The sequence below is a fragment of the Echinops telfairi genome, unplaced genomic scaffold (genome assembly GCF_000313985.2).
Source record: "Echinops telfairi isolate 266 unplaced genomic scaffold, ASM31398v2 ScPeMD7_60;HRSCAF=208, whole genome shotgun sequence".
Classification (NCBI taxonomy): Eukaryota; Metazoa; Chordata; class Mammalia; order Afrosoricida; family Tenrecidae; genus Echinops; species Echinops telfairi.
This window is the reverse complement of record NW_022103958.1, coordinates 11,704,046-11,711,991: the sequence shown is the minus strand read 5'-3', so window position 1 is coordinate 11,711,991 and position 7,946 is coordinate 11,704,046.

The window sequence follows — 7,946 nt, the reverse complement described above, 5'->3', positions numbered from 1 at the left end:
AAGAGTTTCTTTTAGTTCTGTGAGACAGTAAGCTGAAGAACACGGACTCCATCTTCCAGGGAAGCACTAGAGCCTGGGAGTTTCAAGATGAGAGTGATCTATGTTCTGTCGCTATGGCATAGGTGCTGAGAGCACAAGGGAGGACAGAACAGGGAGAGCTTTGGGTGCGAGCAGAAAGGAGGCAGAAGGGGAAGACTCAGATGAGGGAGAGGAGTTCCTCTTTCAGCACCAGACACTGCAATGGGTCTGGATATATCAGATCAATCATACATTGCAGAGGAAAATTTGGAATGTGGACTTGTGGATATTAAAAAAAAATCAAAACAAAAATGGCTAATCCAAAACATAATTAGGATAAATTTAGCATAATCTTAGAAATATTTGTCATATATTCTCTGTGAGTGGACAGAAGGTATTAGAGAGATAATACTTCAAATTTGAAAGTGAGGAAAGAGAGAAATTATCATGAAATTAGTAGAAAAAGTCTGCTTAGACTATAGAGTTTTGGGCTTCAAACCATTTGGTAGATTTTTTAATCTATGGTTAATATCTGAAGATGTATTGAAGCAGAGACCATAGCTACCGGTTACAATTTAGAATGTGACCGGAAGAATTTCTTATTCTCTGGGAAAGTTTTTGAAGATGCTTGGGATACTTGATTTGCCCAGGGAGAGGTTAAAATGATTGATGTGATCTTCTGATATTAAGAATCTTCTGCGTATTAAGAATCACTTTCCTGGGGGGGTGGGGGTGGAATCTGGAATTCAAGAGAATAGTTAAGGCAGTATTTATATTGAACTTATGATAATAATCAAGCTTTAAAAAATATCATGGCAGCAAAACAGCATATTTAAGGAGCCCTGAGTTGGCCTCAACGTGATGACAGTGAGTTTGGTGTATTGGGTTTGGTAGCACAGCAATTAAACACATGGCTGCCAACCAAAAGTTTGTGGTCCCAAACCATGCAGAGGCTCTTAGGGGAGAGACGCAGTGAGTGCCCTGCTTTCCTAAAGAGCACAGCCAAGAAAACCCAGTGGAGACATCTCTCTTGTCACGTAGGGTTGCTTTGACCTGGAATTGATTCAAGTTCTTATTTAAAGAAAAGTCATTTCAAGAAATTCTTAATTAGGGAAATGTATTATTTGAAGTTAAATGAGGGCTTGATACTTTATAAACTCATATTAAGCAATGAAAACAGGGGGAAAAAATGACTCAATGTTCTTGAATTCTCATGGGTGCAATGTTTGACATATACAGTTCTTACAAACTCCAAGGTAAAATGTATTAATTTTTTACTGAAAGCAGAAAATTAAGTTCAGAGAACTTAATTATTAACTTCTTAATTCTACAGAGCCAGAAACTCAAATGCACAATTGTAACTTTATTCTCTCTGATTTCCACACTGAATCTACACTCAGGTCTCTTTCTCAAGCTTTTGTCCATTGGGACTTTATGAACTGAAATTTTAACAAGTACCAAGCACACAGTTTGATTTCCAGAAAAAATCTTCCCTTTAACTGACCCAAGATTTTAAAAAACACAACTAGGTCTAAGAAAATATGAACTGGAAACAGTAAAATTGATTCGTATCACATGGATGACATAGTTGTCTGTGTGCATAACATATGTTGGTAAGCAACTGGAAATGTGCACACAGACACAGATACATACAGGCTTTAGAGCGGCAAAGATCTAGGCTTATAGTTTAATTCAGTGGTGGTACTCAAATAATTTAGCATCTGGTTTGTTGCCTTAATGACTATTTTATGTATAAAAATTGACATATTGAAAAGTTGTTTATTATTTCATATAGTTAATATATAAATAAGAAAAATGAAAGACGTATATAAAACTAGATTATAAGTGAGTTTAAAAATATTAATGAAAAATATTAAGTGATATATAACAAAACTAGAACTATTACTTAAGATAATTCCATATTGCTTCTTGATTGGCATCCTCACTTGCAATATCTGAGCATCAGCTGTGTGATTTATCCTTAACCACGTTTTTGTTCTTTTTTCTTTTTTAATCATTTCATTGGGAGCTCTTACAGGCTTTATAACAATCCATAATTCAATTTGATCAAGAATAATTGTATGATTACTGCTACCATCATTTTCAAAACATTTTCTTTCTCCTGGAATGCTTTGATATCTGCTCCCGTATATCCCCTCCCTCCCCACCCTGCCTCCAGGAACCCTTATTCTTATATTATAATTATTTAGTTATTTTTTCCATATCTTGCATCACCTACTGTATCCATTCCCCTGCACTTCTGTTGTTCGTTTCCCTCGAGTTATACAGTCATTTTTACAAGCAGTTCCTCCTTCTCCCCGCGCCCCCCCCCCACTTCCTGTACCCCCAGGGAATCTTTAGGAGCAAGGATTCCACAGCCTTTTCAATGGCTGGTTGCCAAACCCTTCTACTGATGTGCTTCCGGGTGGACTTGAACCTATGAACTACTCCTGCCAGAGATATGATCCTGCGGAAGGTTCCATCAACTCCTCCCACATCATCTGAATTCCCCAGTACCCAAGATTTTTATACCAAACCAAAAAGCATACTCCTAGAGAATTGATTCCAACTCATGGCAAGACTACAGAACAGGGTAAAACTGGCCTTTTGGGTTTCTGAAACTATAAACCTTTTTTGCCCCAACACACTTGTATGTCACAAAAGAATACAAATCCACTTCCGTTTTACTTTGCTTCCTTTTATAGCCACTCTGGCCAACGTTTCTATCTTAGAGGTAAGAGATCTAGAGGGTTTTTAATACTCTCACTCTTTCTCTCTCTCACTTCATTTGTTTGCTTATCTATTTGTTTTTTAAGAAAAATATTTTCCGTGTGGTCGCACAACCCATCACATTGCATCAGTAATCGTATCCCATTAAATTCCTCCCAAATGTGTGTCTGTGTGGGGTCTTTCTTTTCTTTTTCTTTTAAATGAAATACTTTTATTAGGGGCTCTTACATCTCTTATCACAATCCACACAATAAGCCATTGTGTCAAGCACATTTGTATGTATGCTGCCATCTTCATTTTCAAAGCATCTTCCTTCTACTTGAGCCCTTGATATCAGCTCCTCTTTTTTCCTCCTCCCTCCCCCCCACCCTCCCTCCTGAACCCTTGATAAGTTATAGATTATTATTTTCATATCTTACACCATCCTCTGTCGTCCTTCACCCACTTTTCTGATGTTCGTCCCCCGATCCTTGTGATAGATTCCCTTTTTCTTCCCCCACCTTCCCCTTATCCTGCTGGTGTCTCTATTCTCATTGTTGGCCCTGAGGGGTCTATCTCTCCTGGATTCCTTGTGTTGTGGGCTCTTATCTGTAGCAGTGTTTTCATTGTAAGAGTAGGACCCTATTCTTTTAGAGCAGCGATTCTCAACCTGTGTGTCACGACCCCTGTGGTGGTCCAACGACCAGGGGTCACCTAAGACCATTGGAAAACACTTATTTCTGATGGTCTTAGGAACCGAGACACGCTTCTCTATCAGTCTCCAGCTGGGTCCACCCACATGCAAATACGCCCACATACAAGTACCCGGCGAGAAGACTGTTACCCATGCTACACCATGCTTCAAGATAACATTTCATTTATTTGTAATTAGAACTAAATATTTCACAATCTATAATTACATATTATTTTGTAATTAATCACTATGCTTTAATTATGTTCCATTTGTAAAAATGAAAATACATACTGCATGTCAATATATTTACATGACGATTCATAACAGTAGCAAGATTCCAGGGATAAAGTAGCAACAAAAATCATGTTATGGTTGGGAGTCACCACAACAGGAGGAACTGTATGACAGGGTCGCAGCATGAGGAAGGTTGAGAACCACTGCTTTAGAAGTAGGACAAATTAGATAATAGTCCTTGTGTTTGATATGTGAGGATCAGTTAAATGACTTCTCTTCTCATAATACATTATGCTCATTTTGAAAAGGCCCTTTATACTTCTGCTGAACTTACAGAAATTGTTCTGAAAATACATTTAGCTCTTTGAACACTTTCATGAATGGGCCAATTCACTCAAAATACCACTTGGGAATTTAAGGCTTGCAAAGCTGAAATGAATGACGCATGTCACCCTCTGGTTGTTTGGATTTGTTCCTTACATTTTATGTTTGTTTACTGACATAACTAACACAGGGAAATAAAAATTTAGTATCTCATCAACAGTATAATGAGTTTTGTGAAATGAATAAATAAATATTACAAGCATAGTTCTATTTTTTATACCTGTGCATGCAATAAACATTACCACAGGTGCTTAGACTATGCTATTGTGCATATGAATGCTAAAAAAGAAAAGAGTATGAATTATAAATTTGTAATTCCCAGCCCTTCTTAGAGAGAACCCTGATTGCAAATGCCATTTTAACAACCATTTTGCATAACTCAACAAAAAATTAGGTATGGGTTTTGCTGACCCAGTGCGAGCCAACTGAATTTTACCACTGCCATAACGCCACCACTTATTCTCGACATTGGTGTGATATTTAACCACTCAGAAGTCCAGATTCATAGTAACAAAACAGACATATAAACTTTTAGAATTAAATGAGATCGCTATATTCATAATGCTTATTATGAATTAGTCCTGAAATAAATTATTTTATCTTAATCTATAATGTGATTTGGAAAAAAAGAGATTGATATAATTCCAAGTTCTTTGCTAATGGTATAGGTATCTTAAAACATATGTCTTAAACTGTTTTTATTTTACTAGATGAGCATCCAATGCTTATTGCTAAGTATATAGAGTTATGTAGCCATTACCACACTAGGTTGAGAACTTGCTCATAATTTCAATATGCTCCTTTGTGCCCATTTGCAGCAGGTCTCTGCTCCTACACTCAGCCTGAGGCAACTACTGATCTACTTTCTCCGTGGATTTTGTTTCCTGGATATTTCATGTAAATAGAATATGCAGTGTTTTGCTTTTGGTTTCTTTCTCTTAGCACAGCTTCAGTGATAGCATGTATCACTGTCTCACTGCTAACAATTGCAATAGTACCCCCTTGCACAGATATACAATGTTTGATTTTTATGTTCATCAATTGATGAGCATTTGGATAGGTTCTACTGTGGTGCTATGTGCATAATAGTGGTCTGAATAGTAACATACAAGTATTTAGACGGAATAATTTCCCTCAAGGATATTCCTAGGGATAGAATTGCTAGGTATTATAGAAAATAAATGTTTACATTTTTAGAAATTGTTAAAATATTTTTCAATTCATGGCATCAGTTTACATTCAAATCAGCAATGCACATTTTCACCAGCATATGTACACATACTATCAAACATTTATTACTACCTATCTTGTGGTACTATAGCCTTCATATTGGGTAGGAAGTATCTTTTCCTTGTGATTTTAATTTTTATTTATGTAATGATTAATGACATTGAGCATCTTTTCATATGGTTACTAGTCATATTTAACATTTTTGGTGAAATGCCCATTTAAATCTTTGTCGATATTTTTGAATAGGTTATTTATTTTCTTATTGAGTTGTAAATGTTCTTTCTATTTTTGAATATGTGTCATACATTAAATCTACCTGTAGATATTTTTCCCTAGTATGTAGCTTCATTACTTATATTCTTTTTCAAAATTATTACTTATATTTTTCATGGTTACTTTTGAAGTGCAGATGATTGTAATTTTGATAAAGTTAATGTAATAACTTTTTTTTAACTTATGAGATATTCTTTTGAATTCTGCATCACAACTATTTACCTAAAAACAGATATAGAGATTATATCCTAAGGTATTTTGTTGTTGTTCAAGACTTGTGTTGTTAACATCTACATATATGTATATATGTAGATGTTATATTCCATTCTGATTTTGTGAATATGAGAATATTGTAGAGTAAACATATCCAAATTCTGCAGCATAATTATTTAAAAAGTTATGATTTTCCATTAAACTGCCTTGCCTCCTTTCTAAAAAAGCTACTGACCATATAGTTTTATTTTGACTTCTTTAATTCTGTTCCACTAATCTAATGACTCTTCTCATGTAATTATCACACTATCTTGATTATCTTCATATTGTATTTTAATTTGAAAGCATAAGATATATCACATAATTATTTTTTTAATTATGTGAATGTTTACAGAGCAGACCATAATTGCTCATGTAGTAATTCACACTCATTTTCATTCAACATAGTTGCTTCCCTTCAATGTATCATTGTCTTTCCCAGTTCCTCCAGGTCTTTCCTGTTTCCATTCCTCCTCGTTCCCAACCTTGCAAACTTTGTCTTTAGATAAATGCTGCCCCTTCAATATTAAATGGTGAATTCATTTCTGGACTTGAAACACAGCGGTCAGAGTCTTGAAAGTTCCAGCAGTGCCCCGACCAGTTCTGTTCCCCATTCCTTAGCCACTCTTTCCGGGTACTTCTTATGTGATTCTATTCAGAGAAGTCAGTAGTCTTAGCTAGGTACCATCTAGTTCTTCTGTCTTAGGGCTGATGAGATAAATGTGTGCATGTTACATGGCCCATTAGTCCACTGGATTAGTTGTTTCCATGTGTTTTTCCATTTTTATCACTCCCTTTTCCTTTGGATGGGGAGAGACCAGTCATTGTATCTTAGAAGATTGCTCATGGCCTTTTTAAACCTCAGTCACTAGTCATCAATTAGGATATGGTATATTGTCTTTGTAAATCGTGTTTTGCCAATTGATTTTGGTGTCTTGATACCAGCATCCTGATTCCCTACCAGTGGTTCTCAACCTGCCTAATGCCGCGACCCTTTAATAGAGTTCCTCATGTTGTGGTCACCCACCAAACGTACAATTATTTTCATTGCTACTTCATGACAGTAATTTTGCAACTGTTATGAATTGGGTGACCCCTATGAAAGGGTCGTTCAACCCCCCAATGGGGTCACAACCCACAGGTTGAGAACCGCTGCCCTAGACCCAAAGATTGGCTCTGTCAAGGTGCTTGGTCATGTCCAAGAAGTTGGCCTAACAACTTTATTAGTGATGAAATGTCATGGGGTCACATCTGATATCCTCTGGCTACACAAAGGAGAGGAACCCAGCTTCACACCAGCACAAGGATGAGTGCCGAGAGGTAAAAGTCAGGCATACCTCCACCTTTCAGCGTTCTTTACCTTATTCTGACACCACCCACCCCTCCCAGGACACTTGCTCCTATGCTGTGCTCAACAATGTGTTGCAATGGCCACACAGAACTCACAGACGATATTCATGATTATGGACTTTATTAGGGAGGATAAGAGTTTTAAAATATTAGGGATACAGTTATTTGTCTGTAATGCATCTTCTCAGCTTTTCTGTAAGGCATATCTTTTTCAGGTCCTTCGTTTCTAAAGCACATGGCCCCTGGTTCCATGGACTGAGGAGTGCCCTGTTCTGCCTCACTGGTGTCAGTGCTGCTCCCCTGCTCTGTCTTGATCTTTTTTTTTGCTACAGCCTCTGGTAGCGCTGCTGCTTCCACTGCTTCCGGAGGGGATTTCCCATGCACGCTGCTCCAGGCTCGTGTTTCTTGATAATTGCAGCTATATTAGTGTTTCACCCACCCTATTTGCATGGTTCCACCTACTCATTTAAGGAGAATTAAAAGTCATGGATAGGAAAACCATACCTAGTGGTTTCACTTCACCACAATCTCACAAAATGCTCTATTAAAATTGTTCTAGCTATTATCACACTGGCATTTCTATATAGATTTTAGATCCAGTTTCTAAATTTCTGAAACAAAAAAGTAGGAACTGTACAAGATTTTATCATTTTTTTATACATTGAGTTTATAAATTTATTAGGGGAAAATTATGATCTTCATAATATTGAATCTTCAAATACAACATTATAATCAATAAAAAATTACCTTTCATCAGTTTAAACCTGTCACTCTCACTCCCTTCTGGTTTCTATTATTTCAT